Source organism: Tachyglossus aculeatus, chromosome 15 (genome assembly GCF_015852505.1).
Source record: "Tachyglossus aculeatus isolate mTacAcu1 chromosome 15, mTacAcu1.pri, whole genome shotgun sequence".
In the NCBI taxonomy this organism is placed as follows: Eukaryota; Metazoa; Chordata; class Mammalia; order Monotremata; family Tachyglossidae; genus Tachyglossus; species Tachyglossus aculeatus.
Genome location: NC_052080.1, coordinates 12,307,182 through 12,325,176, shown reverse-complemented (window position 1 = coordinate 12,325,176; position 17,995 = coordinate 12,307,182). Strand labels below are relative to the sequence as shown.

General features: G+C 42.5%; 1 long non-coding RNA gene across 2 annotated transcripts in view; it reads left to right on the top strand.

Moving 5' to 3' along the window:
• The window catches only part of LOC119937521, a 270,891-nt gene that overhangs the window by 115,464 nt on the left and 137,432 nt on the right, over positions 1-17,995 (top strand). For both annotated transcript variants that reach the window (XR_005454143.1, XR_005454145.1), the window contains one exon: positions 7,346-7,408. This is a non-coding gene — a long non-coding RNA (uncharacterized LOC119937521). The remainder of the gene's footprint in view (positions 1-7,345; positions 7,409-17,995) is intronic.

Sequence of the window (17,995 nt, the reverse complement as noted above, 5' to 3'; positions counted from 1 at the left end):
CTGCATTCATTAAGCACTCAAAAAAAATGTAGGATGAAGGTCATCCGTTTCTTCCTGATAGGGTGCTCTGTATCACTCTCATCACGGTCATAAAGAGGGTCACCGCGGAGAAGATATTACTGTGAAACACTTCCCGTAATGGCAAATTTCTAGAGGCTGCTTACACATCAAACTGTGGGCTTTCCTTTCAGCTTTACCAGCCTCATTTCCTCCACTGTAAATTCGGATGAATAAAGGATCGAAATGCTGCCAAAGTGGTAAAGTGTTGATAACACTTAATACTTTAGCAACTAATGCATTTGTTCAGATGCCTGCTTACTTTGGCTGGAGGTGCTCTAATATCATTATTGCCTTCCAAAGTCTTGGGGACTTAAATCATTCTCTTTTTACTTGTTTCATCGGGTTTTAAGCCATTAACCATGCTCCGTTTTGCAGAGGCAATAAATTTTATTTTTCCCTATTACAGTTCTAGCTCCTTTCCCTGTCTTTGCTTTTTTCTTTTTGCTCCAACACTTCATCACTCCATTCCAGCTGCCTACAGATTTCCTAACCTTCTGACAAAATATCAGTAGATTGCTGCTCATTTCTGTGTGGGTTGTGACGCTAAACTTTACCAAGAATTAAGCCTTTTCCATGGTTCCACCTGGGCTTTCCGTGCCAGCGGTGAAGCTTTGGTTATTAAACTTAGTCAAAGCTGAGATTGGTAAAACCTGGAAGGTGTGGGATAAATGGGATTAGAGACTATGAAGATCAACTCACACATTTAGACTTCAAGGTCTGTGAGAATCGAAAATGCACATTTCAAACCCATCCTCAACACGGTGAACAGAGTTAAGGAAGGTAGCTGGGGAAAATGATTTGATTGCCTTGGAAGTGTAGTTACCGTGCAGTGATTAGGTTCAAGTTGGAAGCGGCATGGTCTAGTGGAAAGACCACAGGCCTGGGGGTCAGAGGACCTGGGTTCTAATCCTGGCTCCTTCACTTGTCTGCTGTGTGAACTTAGGCAAGTCACTTAACTTCTCTGTACCTCAGTTCCCTCCTCTGTAAAATGAGGATTAAGACTGTGAGCCCCTTGTGGGCCCCTGGCACAAAGTAAGCACTTAACTAGCACCATTAAAAAAAAGGAAAATCCGGGTAACTTCACCATTTAAATACCTTATATTCATTGTTTATTGTCCACCTTCACATAGAGGCTTATGTGCTATCAGTCAGTCAATCAGTAGGACTTGAGTTCTAATCCCTGCTCTGCTACTTGCCTAGGGTCACACGGCAGACAAAACGGTGGACCCCTGTCCAGAACTCAGATCCTTTGGACTCGCTGGCCTGAGCTCTGTCCTCTGGGCCATGCTTCTTCTCAGCATCCTTTGGAAGTAGGCAAGGTCAGGTTTTAAAACAAAAGCGAAGGAGGAAAGGAGAATGAGTGGAAGAGGATTTCCATCAAAAATAAGCCCGTTCCTGGCCCAGTGACAGAACCCCTCCTAAGGACCCATTACTCTCGGAAAGGCAGAGAACTATGAGCCCCAGAATATCCCCAGGAGATGAGAATATTGACGATTCATCTGGATTGTTGTCAGCAGCAATTTAATGCATTTGAAGCTTCTTTTATCTAATGAATTGCTTAGACGGTTACATCGTTCTGTTAGAGTTGTGTCGACAAATCGGCTGGCGAGGAATATAAGCTCACGAAAATAGCCGTATGCCCCAAATCAATCAGGGGTATTTATTGAGTGCCTACTGGATGCAGAACACAGTACTAAGCGCTTGGGAGAGCACTTCAGAGTTAGTAGGCACGGTTCCTGCCCTTAAGGAGCTTACAGTCTAGTGGTCCAAAAAATATCCAACTTGCACAACTTTTTTAAGCATCAAAATATCTTCCATCAGGAGATTTGATTCTTTCAAAAGCCCATCTACAAATTCTTCAGCCAAGGTTTTCAAATCTGTAGGCGGTTAACTCCTTTCTAGACTGTAAGCTCACTGCAGGAAGGGCAACGTGTCTACCAACTCCGTTGCATTGCATTCTACGAAGCACTTAGTACAGTGCTCAGCGCATAATAAGCGCTCACAGAATACCACTGACTGATGGATTCATTCGTTTTTGGAGACGATGCTACTTAATGGTGAAATCCCATCCTTGGGTGCCCCCCACCCCCCAGACTGTAAACTCTTTGTGGGCACCGAATGTGTCTGTTTATTGTTCTGTTGTACTCTCCCAAGCGCTTAGTACAGTATTCTGTGCACGGTAAGTGCTCGATAAATATGATCGAATGAATGAATGGAAGGGCTGCTTTTAAATCCGCCTTTGGATATGCAGCTCTTCTCTAAGTCTGCCGAAGAACAGTCATCCCTCTGCCTTCTGTTTCACTCCAGGCTGCTATGTCTGATGGCTTCATTCATTCATTCATTCATTCATTCATTCATTCATTCATTCAATCATATTTATTGAGCGCTTACTGTGTGCAGAGCACTGTACTAAGTGCTTGGGAAGTACAAATTGGCAACATAACCATCTCCTCAACCTATCAATCCATCAATGGTTAGAGAAGCAGCGTGGCCTAGTGGGAAAACACGGGCTTGGAAGTCATTAGACCAGGGTTCTAATTCCAGCTCTGCCACTTGTCTGCTGTGTGACCTTGGGCAAGTCACTTCATTTTTCTGGATCCCTCATCTGCAAAATGGGGATTAAACCTACTTCTTCTACTTAGACTGTGAACCCCATATGGGGCTTGGACTCTGTCCAACCTGAATATCTTGCATTTGCCCCACTGCTTAGAACAGAGCCTGGCAAGTACAAATACCATTTTTTGTAATTATTCCAGAATCGAAATTGACCGGTCCAACTGCAGTGGTAATTATGTTGATTAAATTCTTACTGGTGCTGCTCCGTCCACAGTAAGTGCTGAGTAAATATAATTACCACCGCAGGAATTATAGCAGTCATTATACAGCACTTACGGAGGACAGAACACTGTACTAAGCACTGAGAGAGGCTATTACAGGTGGTAGACAAGGCCCTCAGGGGACTCAAAATTGTCCAAAAAATGGCAGGAGCAGAATTGATTGAAAACCTTCAGATCTCGGCTGCTGTGATGGTTTAGGCCCCAATTCCTAGGGGCCTCATTCAGTCAATCAATCAGTCAATCAGTCAGTCATATTAAGTGCTTACTAGGTGTGGACCACTGTACTAAGCACTTGGGAGAGTACAATCCAACAGAATTAGCTTATTCCCCAACTGGGTCATAAGCTCCTTGAGGGCAGGGATCGTAACTTCCCATTCTGTTGTATTGCCCTCTCCGAAGTGTTAGTTCAATGCTCCTCACATAGCAAGCACTCAGTAAAAATCACTAATTGATTCCCCCTATGATCAGTCAGTCATTGCATGGCATTTATTGAGCGCTTGCTCTGTGTTGAGCCCTGCACTAAGCCCTTGACCCAAAGGTTGACCAACCAATATCTTCATCATGTGTGACTGTAGCCCATACATTATAATAATAATGGCATTTATTAAGCTCTTACTATGTGCAAAGCACTGTTCTAAGTGCTGGGAAGGATACAAGGTGATCGGGTTGTCCCACGGGGGCTCACAGTCTTCATCCCCATTTTACAGATGAGGTAACTGAGGCCCAGAGAAGTTAAGTGACTTGCCCAAAGTCACACAGCTGACTGTTGGCAGAGCCGGGATTTGAACCCATGACCTCTGACTCCAAAGCCCGTGCTCTTTCCACTGAGCCACGCTGCTTCTCAATGTCTGCTGTGTGACCTTGGGCAAGTCACTTAACTTCTCTGAGCCTCAGTTACCTCATCTGTAAAATGGGGATTAAGACTGTGAGCCCCACGTGGGACAACCTGATCACCTTGTATCCCCCCCAGCGCTTAGAACAGTGCTTTGCACATAGTAAGCGCTTAACAAATGCCATTATTATTATTATCATTATTATTATTATTATTTATTGAGCACTTGCTCTGTGTCGAGCCCTGCACTAAGCTCCTGACCCAGAGGTTGACCAACCAATATCTTCGTCATGTGTGACTGTAGCCCATACATTACAGATCTGACTACTGCCAGGATACATCCCAAGTCTTCCCCCCTGACCCCGATTTATGGATTCCTGAAATTTCCAGCTCCGGTACCCAAAAGATTCACCATCCCTCCTCCAGTGGCTTGAAAAATTACCCCAAGGCATCACTGAAGACCGCTGACATTCCGATAACATTTGGCTCCTCACAACTACTGTCAACCGGAGATCAATCAATCAGTCAATCAATCAATCATATTTATTGAGCGCTTACTGTGTGCAGAGCACTGTACTAAGCACTTGGGAAGTACAAGTTGGCAACATATAGAGACAGTCCCTACCCAATATATACTAAGGACGTTAAGTGATAGGATATTAGCAGGGTGGTAAAATTGAAATGGGTTGGTCAAGACCTTGAAATGAAAGTAAACAGAATTCCCATTCAGTATTGCTCCAGTGTGTGAAGTCTACGCAAATTCCGAGTATTATGGGTTCACTTGAAAACTGAATACATTTTAAATGATAAATTATTTCGGTAAGGCACCACCACCATTTTGTCAGATCAATCAGTAATTTGCTGCCTGTTTCCTTAGCCCATCTCCACTGACATATTCATTCAATCGTATTTATTGGTTTATATTTATATTTATTTATTTATGCTATGATTGAAATTGACATTTCCATTCATTCAAGACCGACACTCTCATCCAACTTCTCTTTGCTTTTGCTTTCCAGCTAAAACAGATCACCCATAAACACTTCCTGGGCAGGCCTTAAAAAAAGAAAGCAAATTGGGACATATATTTCTACGTTGTCCAGGCTGACTTGGGAAAATAAAAGCGATGTAATTTTATTCTGACTCGTTTTACTAATGTCTTCCTCAAGGTACATCCTGTCTAAAGGAAAAACAGAAACATGCTTCAGGCATTTGGAGTGATTTTCATTACTCTTTGTTGACCAAGAAAAAGAGCAGGGAAAATATATAAATAAAACGTCTTTCTTTTTCTAAATAAAGATATTTATTTCTGTAGACTGTAAACTCTGTGGGCGGGCCGTTTCTACCAACCGTATTAGATTGTACTCTTCCAAGTGCTTAGTACAGTCCTCTGCACATAGTATGCGCTCGATAAATACCATTAGTGGTGATGATGATGATGATGAGCCCACTGTTGGGTAGGGACTCTCTCTATATGTTGCCAGCTTGTACTTCCCAAACACTTAGTACAGTGCTCTGCACACAGTAAGCACTCAATAAATACAATTGATTGATTGATTGATGATGATTACCTGAGTGGGACTGATATAAAAAAAGAAGGCCTGAAAAATCTCTTGGGTTGCAATAAAAAAGAATCTGAACACTCAAATGCAATTAATGCTGAAGGTAAAGACATATAATAATGAGCCTGATCTTCAATTCCTTTTGTGTTCACATAGAATAATAATAATAGTAATATAGTGATAATAGTAATAATAATAATAGTAATAATAAAAACTGTGGTATATGTAGGTACTTACTATATGCCCAGCACTCAGGTAAGTGCTGGGGTAGCTACGAGATAATCCAACTGGGACATAGTCCCTGTTCCACAAGGGACTCACGGCCCAAGAGGTACATTATCCCCATTTTACATCTCAGGGAACTGAGGCCCAGCGAAGTTCAGTGATTTGCCCAAGGTCACAAGGAGCCAGGATTGGAACCCAGGTCTCCTGACTCCCGGTCCCATGCTCTTTCTGCTATCCTACAATTCTCCCTGCCTCTTTTAAAGATAGATTTGGTTGCCCTATCAGCTTCTCCAGTGTAGTTCAACTCCCCTTTACTGTGAATAATCTGAGTCAAATTTCAGGGTCAAAACTAACCCCCCTAAAGCAGGAGCTAGACTGTGAGCCCTGTGCCTCAGTTACCTCATCTGTAAAATGGGGATTAAGACTGGGAACCCCCTGTGGGACTGAATGAATGAATGGAAGAGCAGTTTGGCTCCCTTTCATTCAGAAACAAGCTATGTCCTTTCTCAACCAAATGAGCTCTAAGGTCATATGCAGCGTGGCCTCGTGGAAAGAACAGGGGCCTGGGAATCAGAGGACCTCAGTTCTAATCCCACCTGTACCACTTGTCTGCTGTGTGACCTTGAGTAAGTCACTTGATATAGTGATAACAATAATAATAATAATAATAATAATGATAATAATAATAATAATGACATTTATTAAGCACTTACTATGTGCAAAGCACTGTACTAAGCGCTGGGGAGATTACAAGGAGACCAGGTTGTCCCACGGGGGGCTCACAGTCTTAATCCCCATTTTACAGATGAGGGAACTGAGGCCCAGAGAAGTGAAGTGACTTGCCCAAAGTCACACAGCTGACAGTTGGCGAAGCCGGAGTTCGAACCCATGACCCCTGACTCCAAAGCCCGGGCTCTTTCCACTGAGCCATGCTGCTTCTCTGATCCGGGAATTGAAGCACAGAGAAGAGAAGTGACTTGCCCAAGGTCACACAGGAGACAAGTGGCAGATCCGGGATTAGAACCCAGGTCCTTCTGGCTCCCAGGCCCAGGCAGTTCCCTCATCTGTAAAATGGAGACAAAGACTGTGAGCCCCACGTGGGACAAGGACTGTGTCCAACTTAATCAGCTTGTATCTACTCCAGCACTTAGTACAGTACCTGGCACATAGTAAGCGCTTAACAATACCATAACAACAACAACAACAAAAAACAAATACCTGGCTTCTGACTGATGGTCCTTTTTAGTCATTCAATCGTATTTATTGAGTGCTTACTGTGTGCAGAGCACTGTACTAAGCGCTTGGGAAGTCCAAGTTGGCAACATATAGAGACGGTCCCTGCCCAACAGCGAGCTCACAGTCTAGAAGCCCAATATGTTCATTCCCATTTGATGACATATCCCTGATCAAGCAGTCAATCAATCATATTTATTGAGCGCTTACTGTGTGCAGAGCACTGTACTAAGCACTTGGGAAGTACAAGTTGGCAACATGTAGAGACGGTCCCTACCCAACAGTGGGCTCACAGTCTAGTGCTGATGTGTGAGGGGCTGCGATTTTCATTTCCTAAGTGAATAAAAAAATAAGCTGTGCATATTATTTTATTCTGCATTATAAAAATATAGAAGTCAAAACAGTAATAGCAGTTCAATCTGCTGCAGGGCCAGATGGATGAGGCTAAGAGTTTATTTCCAAATTTCCCCCCCCCAAAAAAATATCTTTTCAATTGTTTGTAATACCAGCTTGGCTTTCAATGGTTTAAACACTTTCATCTAAATAGTCAAAGCACGCTTTCATTCATCGTCTCTTGTTTTTTTTTTTCTTGGCAGCAACGGTGGGAAATAAGGAGAGGCAGAAACGCCGTCCTCCATTTGACAGAGGCACAAGGAAGGGTAAGTGACTTACCCACCGCTACTCAGTCTGTTAGTCAGTCATGTTTCCTGAGCGCTTACTGTGTGTAGAACGCTGTAGTAAGCGCTTGGGGAGAGTACAATATAACAAACACAGTCCCTGCCCACAATGAGCTTCCAGTCTAGAGGTTAACAAGTCAGGGACTCAACTCGCCTTTTCGAGGTGTTTAAATGAGATCCTGATTCCCATCACCTCCTTACGCGTAAGGCCCAACTGCTCCCTGCCTCCGCCACATCGTCTGGGCTCCCATTAGCCCTTTTTCTAAGGCAGCAGAGCAAGGATGTAGATTTATTTTATTTGTACATATCTATTCTATTTATTTTATTTTGTTGGTATGTTTGGTTTTGTTCTCTGTCTCCCCCTTTTAGACTGTGAGCCCACTGTTGGGTAGGGACTGTCTCTATATGTTGCCAATTTATACTTCCCAAGCGCTTAGTACAGTGCTCTGCACACAGTAAGCGCTCAATAAATACGATTGATTGATTGATTGATTTCCAACTTGGAAGAAGTTGGGAAATTTTGGCCTTCCAAGGTTTACTGTGTGCACCAGCACTGTACTTGAGCACTTCGGAGAGTACGGTATAACAGAGTTGGAAGACACGTTCCCTGAGCACACCGAGCTTTCAGTCTAGAGGGGGGACAGGTATTAATATAAATGAAGGAATTACAGATAGGTATATATGTTTTTGCAGAAAAATGGCAGCAGACTGAAGTGCTGGGGAGGAGAGAGAGAGATAGACTGTGAGCCCACTGTTGGGTAGGGACCATCTCTATATGTTGCCAACTTGGACTTCCCAAGCGCTTAGTACAGTGCTCTGCACATAGTAAGTACTCAATAAATACGATTGATTGATTGATTGATAGAAGGCCGGGAAGCCAGTGAGGAGGCTGATGCCATAGTCGAAGTGGTCTAGCAGTCTCAACTTTTATTCCACTGAAGCAAGTTACACTCCACTAATCTACAAACTCCTTTATTCATTCATTCAATCGTATTCATTGAGCGCTTACTGTGTGCAGAGCACTGTACGAAGCGCTTGGGAAGTAGAGAAGCAGCGTGGCTCAGTGGAAAGAGCACGGGCTTTGGAGTCAGAGGTCGTGGGTTCAAATCCCGACTCCGCCACATGCCTGCTGTGTGACCTTGGGCAAGTCACTTAACTTCTCTGAGCCTCAGTTCCCTCATCTGTAAAATGGGGATGAAGACTGTGAGCCCCACAGGGGACAACTTGATCACCTTGTATCACCCCCCCCCCCCCAGCACTTAGAACAGTGCTCTGCAAATAGTAAGCGCCTAATAAATGCCATTATTATTATTATTATTATTATTATTATTACAAGTTGGCAACATATTGCGACGGTCCTCGTGGCTCTGCGGAAAGGGCCCAGGCTTGGAAGGCACAGGTTGTAGGTTCAAATCCCGGCTCCGCCAATTGTCAGCTGTGGGACTCTGGGCAACTCACTTCACTTCTCTGGGCCTCAGTTCCCTCATCTCTAAAATGGGGATGAAGGCTGTGAGCCCCTCGTGGGACAACCTGATCACCTTATATCGTCCTCAGCGCTTAGAACAGTGCTTTGCACATAGTAAGCGCTTAACAAATACCAGTATTATTATTATTATTATTCTCTGTGCCTCGGTTACCTCATCTGTAAAATGGGGATTAAGACTGTGAGCCCCCCGTGGGACAACCTGATCACCTTGTATCCGACCCAGCGCTTAGAACAGTGCTTTGCACATAGTAGGCACGCAACAAATGCCATCATTATTATTATAGCACAGGAAGCAGTCATTGAGAAGCGGCTTGGCCTAGTGGAAAGAGCCCGGGCCTGAGAGGGAGAGGACCTGGGTTCTAATCCCAGCACTGCCGCTTGTCTACTGTATGACCTTGGGCAAATCATTTCACTTTTGCCTCAGTTCCCTCATCTGTAAAATGGGGAATAAGACTGTGAGCCCCACATGGGACATGGGCCGTGTCCAACCTGATTAGCTTGTATCTACTACAGTGCCTGACACATAGTAAGCTCTTAAAAAAAAATCACACTTTAAGAAAAAAAAGGCTTTATGTAGCAGTCCAGTGTGATCCAAAGAGTAAGATCATTTTCAGCTCAAATCAAGAGTTGGAAAATCTGCACTACTAATCTTGCAGAGATCCGTATCATGTTGAATTTGTAGTGAAATACTAAATTTATGGCTTCATGCTTGTACCTCTTCTCTGGCAATAGAGTTTCTGTCGTAGCCTCCTAGCCAGTTGCTGTTTAGCTAATGTGCTTTGATGGTTATTGCTTCTATTTAATTTTATATTTGTTTTTTCCAATAGAAAACTAAGCACAATATTGGTCCATAATTTGTGTGGCATTAAGAGCGTGTTACTCGTGACCAAGAAAGATTAGTTATGTTCAGAGCCAACAAATGCATGAATTTAACAAAGGCAATTTCTTTTTAAAAAGACACAAGGCAAATTAATGTTTAAATTACTTTTTAGAGGATTTTCTTCCATTTATGTTAGTTAATTCATTCATTGTGTCCAAGGATTGAATTACGTAGCCTAAGTACAAAAGAAAATAAAAATTGTTTTAGCACATCACTTTTTTTTTTAAAAAAGCACCATGCCTATAGTAATTCCAAGTGCAAAGGTCTTTACAGCCCATTACTTGTTACTTATTATTAGGTGATGTTAGCTGTTATCTGTAAATAGCCTTGAGTCTATAATTAGCACACAGTTGCAATCAAATGAAATTGATATGCTTCTATAGATTAATTCAAGCCTAAAAAGCTTAGTAAATGAATTACCATTACCCTAGCACAGTACTTTTCGCCATTATCCGTGTTAATAGGAGCCGGGTAGCAAAGCGAATTAAAGCCCAGATTGTTCCCAAATTTCATTTTCACTGAAACTTTCACCAGCCTCTTGCACCAAGCCGTTGACCAGATTGCTAGCTTAGTACAGTGCCCTGTACTGTGTAGTAAGCGCTCAATAAATACGATTGAATGAATGAATGAATGAATGAATGAATGAATGAATAACAAAGCCAACTGGCTTGACTCTCTCTGATTTTTTCCTCTGAGGGAGGTACAAGGGAGAGCTATGACAGAACCATAGACTGTAAGCTCTCTGTGGGCAGGGAATGCGTCGGGTTATTGTATTGTACTCTCCCCAGTGATTAATACAGTGCTGTGCACACAGTAAGCACTCGATAAATATGACTGACTGACTGACAGGAGGCTCAGAAGGGATACAAAGGCAAATCAAAGTATACGGATGATTCACAACCCGGAATTTGAGTCGTGTTAGAAAAACACATCTCATAATAAAAATGAATGATGGCAACTGCTATCTACTCCTTTTTATCTATTTTCTGGGAAACCTCATTCTCTACAATGTGCCATCCAGTGCTTTTCCTAGCCACACTTAAAACCAAGAACTCCCAACAAGGCCCTGGGAATCGGAAGGACCGGGGTTCTAATCCCTGCTCCACGACTTGTCTGTGCGACCTTGGGCAAGGCACTTCACTTCTCTGTGCCTCAGTTACTTCATCTGTAAAATGGGGATGAGAGTGTGAGCCCCATGTGGGACATGGACGGTGTCTAACCTGATTAACTTGTGTTTACCCCAGTCCTTAGTACAATGCCTGGCACCTAGTAAGTGCTTAGCAAGTACCATTAAAAACAAAAATGACGTATGTGCTAGGAATTAAGAGCTCCAGGATGGTTGGGAGTATGCAATTCATCATTTCTAGGCCTTAGGAAAATATTTCCAGAGGAAATGGGGAGATTTGTTGGGATCGGGGTGACATTCCCGTAGGGAAGCAAGTTAGGGCTGACTTCTACAAACTGCATTCCTTTGGGTAGTCAATAATCCTGGTTCCATGTCTTAAAATGCACTGAAACTACTGAAATCCAAACTGTTTTCTTGTTAAATTCAGCAGAAATGCCAGTGGGTTTCAGAGGATTTTTTGAGCCCTGTTACTGTGAACTGGCCAAATAGACCATGTTATCTAGAAGGTATAAAGGGAAGCAGCATGGCCCAGTGGAAATTGCATTAATAATAATAATGATGGTATTTGTTAAGTGCTCACTCTGGGCCAAGCACTGTTTTAAGCGCTGGGGGTGGTGATACAAGGTCATCAGGTTGCCCCCTATGGGGCTCACAGTCTTCATCTCCGTTTTACAGATGAGGTAACTGAGGCACAGAGAAGTTAAATGGCTTGCCCAAGGTCACACAGCAGACGAGTGGCGGAGCCTGGATTAGAACACATGTCCTCTAACTCCCAAACCCGTGTTCTTTCCATGGAGCCACGCTTAATCCCAGCACCGCCATTTACCAGCTGTGTGATCTTGGGGAAGCCACTTAACTTCTCTTGTCTCACTTTCCTCATTTGTAAAATGCGGATTCGATACCTCTTCTCCCTCCTTCTTACACTGTGAGCCCCATGTGGGACTTGAAAATCTTGTATCTTCCCCAGCGCTCAGCACAGTGCTTGCATATATTAATTACTTAACCAATACCAGCATTAGTGTTATATCCGCCCAACTAGAAATAGGCATAGTCAGTAGAATTTCCGAAATGATAGATTTCATCGTCAGGATAATGTCCCTACTCTTTATAGTCCTAATAACAATGTAATATTCTCCCTGATTGGAATGATCCTGTGGAAAATCCCTTAATATATTCATTTCAAATATTACTTAATGGCTGTGCTAACTCCTCCGAGGGATATACGTTCCTCGCATCCTCAAATGATCTTTTCGTATAGCTTAATGTGAGTCTTACCACCTGTAAAACAGTCATTTCTTCACACACATTAGTATCATCTCCTTTTTTGGTTAATATGGCATTTCATCTTAAATCCTGCAAGAGCATTAAACTGCTGGAGTGAAGTATTACATTTCCCATTATCTCTAGTAATTGAGTCCAGATTGATTGCCTACGTGAGTTCAGTAATGGGCCTGAATCAGAATCAAAATGCTCTACTTGGCATCTCCGAAAGTGTTCGCCTTCAGAAGGCGACATTTTGAATAGTTCTCAAAACCCAGTTCATCCTATGCAGTATTTTAGATGGGATTAAAACTAATTTTGAGTCTCTGCCAGAATTAGGAGCATTTTAGGTTTCTATAGCACTATGCGAGGGAAGTGCCATTTAAAACACTCTCCAACAAAAAATTCAAGTTATTGTAACTGCGGCATGGATGTATCCATTTATAGGATTAGATTAGCTCCTTCCCAAATGAGTTTTGTTAGGGTGGAAACTTTGCCAAGCGCTTGTAATGGGTTAATTATAAGTTATAGTTGATAAGCAGTTTGCAAAGGAAGAACCGTTCCAGATTCTTCTCACCTCACTTGCATTTCGGGAACAAAGCTGATATAAGGAATGATTTCCTGCAATATGCGGTTAATTCACCATAATGATTTCCAAATCATATAGTGCTCCTTAATAGCAATGAAACGCATCTCCCCAGAGGATGGGAGCGTCTCACTGCAGATTTTCAGTAAAGTGTCTGTTTCCCTCTGCTCTGTGCTATCCTGGCTGCTCTGTGCTGTTTGCTGGGCTCAGAGGGCAGGTTGTTGAATTCTCAATCAATCAATCAATCAATCAATCAATCAATCGTATTTATTGAGTGCTTACTGTGTGCAGAGCACTGTACTAAGCGCTTGGGAAGTGCAAGTTGGCAACATATAGATACAGTACCTACCCAGCAGTGTGCTCACTGACTTACCCAGGGTCACACAGCAGGCCAGAGACTGAAGTGGATTAGAATCCTTTGACTTTGTCTTAGTACTTTGATTCCCAAGCCCGTGGTCTTGCCACTACATCACAGTGCTTCTCACTAGGCCGTGCCCTACTTAGTAAGCACTTTCATTTATTCATTCACTCATTCAATCATATTTATTAATAATAATAATGATAATGATAGCATTTATTAAGCACTTACTATGTGCAAAGCACTGGTCTAAGCGCTGGGGAGGTTACAAGGTGATCAGGTTGTCCCACGGGGGACACACAGTCTTAATCCTCCTTTTACAGATGAGGTAACTGAGGCACAGAGAAGTGACGTGACTTGCCCCAAATCACACTGCTGACAATTGGCGGAGCCGAGATTTGAACCCATGACCTCTGACTCCAAAGCCCATGCTCTTTCCACTGAGCCACACTGCTTCTTTTATTGAGCTCTTACTGTGGGCAGAGCACTGTACTAAGCGCTTGGGAAGTCCAAGTTGGCAACATATAGAGACGGTCCCTACCCAGCAGCGGGCTCACAGTCTAAGCAGCTTGGCTCAGTGGAAAGAGCCCGGGCTTTGGAGTCAGAGGTCATGGGTTCAAATCCCAGCTCCAGCAACGGTCAGCTGTGTGACTCTGGGCAAGTCACTTAACTTCTCTGTGCCTCAGTTACCTCATCTGTTAAATGGGGATTAAAACTGTAAGCCCCGCGTGAGACAACCTGATCACCTTGTAACCTTCCCAGAGCTTAGAACAGTGCTTTGCACATAGTAAGTGCTTAACAAATACCATCATTATTATTATTAGAAGGGGGAGACAGACAACAAAACAAAACATGTGGACAGGTGTCAAGCCGTCACAATAAAAAGAAATAAAGCTTGATGCACATCGTTAACACGATGCACTTCATAAATGTTCTTCTTATTAGTGTTACCATTATATGGTTTGGGGGAACTAGCCGGAATCATTCCTTACCTGGGAAATTTCCAAACTAAGGGTCACCATGGGAACCTCACATGGCGCTTGTGTCATTAGAGAAGCACTTTTAGTGCACGAGAAGCAGCGTGGCTCTATGGAAAGAACCCGGGCTTTGGAGTCAGAGGTCATGGGTTCAAATCCTGGCTCCGCCACTTGTCAGCTGTGTGACTGTGGGCAAGTCACTTACAGTGCTTTGCACAAAGTAAGTGCTTAATAAATGCCATTATTATTATTATCATTATTATTATTATTATTATTATTCCCTGTGCCTCAGTTCCCTCATCTGTAAAATGGGGATTAAGACTGTGAGCCCCCCATGGGACAACCTGATCACCTTGTAACTTCCCCAGCACTTAGAATAGTGCTTTGCACATAGTAAGTGCTTAATAAATGCCATCATTATTATTATTATTAGTGGAAAGAACCTGGGCTTGGGAGTCAGAGGACCTGGATTCTAATCCCAGATCCACCACTGGCCTGCTGTGGGATCTTGGGCAAGTCACTTCACTTTTCTGGGCCTCAGTTCCCTCATCTGCAAAATGGGGATTCAGTACCTGTCCTCCTTCCCACTTAGACTGAGAGCCCCATGCCTGGTTATCTTGTATCTACCCCAGCACTTAGCACATAGTAAGCATTTAACAAAAACCAAAATAATAATAATAATTACTATTTTAAAACTACACTAATAATCATCATCAGGTAATTATCAGTAATCATAATTATCAGATTGATTGGGCGATATGGTATCTTCGTAGGAAATACCCATATAATATTTGACCCACACCGTTTACTGGCCCCCTCAGGAATTCAAATATTTTCCTCAGGATAATCCAGTTTACCTCTCTGGCAGTGTCTTCTGTGTCCTTGTGAACTTGCTCCAATCTCTATTAGAGGTACTCTTTCCATAGTCGATGATCAAAAACTAGTATTGACCAACTCACTTCAAAAATGAGAAGGCCCTTAAACTTTTTTTTTTCATTTCACCACCCTGAAATCGTCAAAATAGATACACTTTCTTCTCATGTACGGAACATAAATCAATGGAATGATACCAATTTCAAGGAGAATCCTATTAAATGTTATGTTCATGCACATTTAAGTGAGTTGGAGCAATATATTACGGTTTATTACAACTACCTAGTAAAATAGTAGCACAGTAAAATCTAAACTGAAAGAGCCACCGGGCGTACAGAAGTAGCTTAATGTATTAGGGAAAGACATGAAGAGCTGTAAGAGTTTATGTGGCAGTTAAAAGAGTTGGCTCCTACTATTAAAAGCCAGTCATTTGGGATTCTACTGGCAGTTGAAGGCATTGATTCATCTTTTAAATCATTGCCATTTGAAGGGAGAGGATCGCCCCTCAACTGTTTTACAAATTTGTAGAAAACTACCATTCCTTTAACTGAATCCCCTTTCCTTCTTCCCCAACTGTACCTACTATGTACATTGACCTTGGGCAAGTTACTTCACTTTTCTGTGCCTCAGTTACCTCATTTGTAAAATGGGGATTAAGACTGTGAGCTTGTGCCCATAAAATGGAGATTGAATTCCTGTTCTCCTTTCTACTTGAACTGTGAGCCCCATGTGGGACCTGATTATCTTCAATCTGCCCCAGTGCTTGTACATTGCTTGGCACGTAGTAAGCACTTCATAAATAACACAGTTGGTATTATTATTTTCATCATCACCACGCTTATGCAAAGTTCACCTTTATTCCAAACAGATGTTGTTGTTTTTTAAATGGCATTTATTAAGCGCTTACTAGGTGCAAAGCACTGTTCTAAGCGCTGGGAGGTTACAAGGTGATCAGGTTGTTCCATAGGGGGCTCACAGTCAATCCCCATTTTACAGATGAGGGAACTGAGGCACAGAGAAGTGAAGTGACTTACCCGAAGTCACACAGCTGACAATTGGCAGAGCCGGGAATCGAACCCATGACCTCTGACTCTAAACCTGGACTCTTTCCACTGAGCCACGCTGCTTCTCACGCCTTGACAAGATTCCTTTGAGAACATTATACTTATGTCTCTTTCTTTTTGCGTTTTGGTTCATGTAGATTTTTGACTATTTTCTCAGGGTAAAAAATTGTGGGAATTTAAATTCTGAAGAACTCTAGTGGTCAGTTTCTGAGTCAACTAGTGTGAATGTTTCTGATTAATCATCAGTATTCCAGTCGCGCTTTCTAAGGTGCTATCAGTGAGTGAATTGTCCATTATATGACAGATTGAATAAATCAACCCAACTGAAGTCTGTTGGACCAAAATCTATAGTTTCCATATATCCTGGAAGTCAAAGTCAGTCCAGCAAAAAGTCCAGCCAGGATTGAAAAGTGGTTTTAGATTTTTCAGAGCATATCTTTAACACTCTCTCTAACTTCATGAAGACAAACAGAATCTCTGGGGATAGCGTTTTGGGCCAGATGTCAGAGTTTTGACTGAAAATTACTGTCTCAGGTAGAGCTAAGGAACCAGTCAATAGTATCAGTAGAGCAATTTGCAGCAGCCACTGTACTATGCTTCAGGAGAATGTAAAAAAGTTAGGAGGTGTGATCCCTACCTTCAAAGAGTTGTCAATTTAATGGGGAAATCAGAAACATTTGTCCAAAATCACCTCAGAAATGGCACTTATAACTGCAGGCAAATATGGCTTAAGGAAAGATATGCCATGAGACTTTTTCCCCCCTCTATTCTGGGTGAATAATGTGAGAGAGTCTCTCTGTAGTATCAGTTCACTTTGTTGGGAAATCACACTTGCCATTTCTTGAGACAAGTATCTATGTGAATATGATCCACTGCCAGAGGCAGGATAACACAGGTAAATCCGATTGTTGAATGTACTGGGTAGTTTATCCATCCTCCCTGACCTAACAGTTTATTGGAAGGGACTTCTAGACAATTGCCTAGAGTTAGATGATTCTATCCCCAGAAATGGTCTGAAAAATCCAGGCTTCAAAATCCGCTTTTGCCTAAGTTATTTGGACATTTCAGGCAGACGGCACTCTGCAGGGCTTGAAGAATCCAGATAATTAAGTCCAGTGGGTATGTGTGTGTATATAAACCTCGTGGCAAGGCACACCAGGAGTTGGAAGAATAATTATGTTCTAAAACATTAAAGTATGGTCATGTTATTCTTTTTTTACATGTGGGGGGGGGGGGGGGGGGGGGGATTTGTTAAGCACTTACCGGGTGCCCGGCACTGTACTGAGCACTGGGGTAGCTACAAATTGATCAGGTTGGACACAGAGTCTGTGTCCCACATGGGGCTCACAATCTTAATTCCCATTTTACAAATGAGATAACTGAGGCAGTGAGAAATTAACTGACTTGAGTGTTTTTCTGTGGATTGAAAAATGTAAAGCATGCTGGTTTTGTATCTTTACTCTTAACTTTGCTAATCCTTCTTATTCTTGCAAGTAATTTCCTTTGTGCTTTTCACCAGTGGTTTCTTTTCCACCTGTTTTCCAACTATACTCAGATATTCAGGCTAGAATAGGATAACATTAGAAAATCCCATGAATGGCTAGCCAATCTGAGATCTTTTTAGTCAATCAAGGAACTCTCTTGCCATCCCTTCTGCCGAAGGACTTAAGGCTAACTTTAGGAAAGCTTAATAACTTTAAAACTTCGATATGCAGTCACTGTGAGGACAGTGGATGACAGCAGGATAACCAAGCAGTTTCTGCTCGGAGAACTGCAGGCGGGCACAGAGAAGTCTTGCTCTGCACGCAGTAAGCGCTCGATAAATACGACTGAATGAATGAAAAGTCTGGAGGGCAGAAAAAAACCCACAAGAAAACATTTAAATCTATAATGAGGCCTTTACTACAATGTGTTTGTAGAGTTTTCAAAAGCAGCATATAGTCGTGCACAACCAGATTA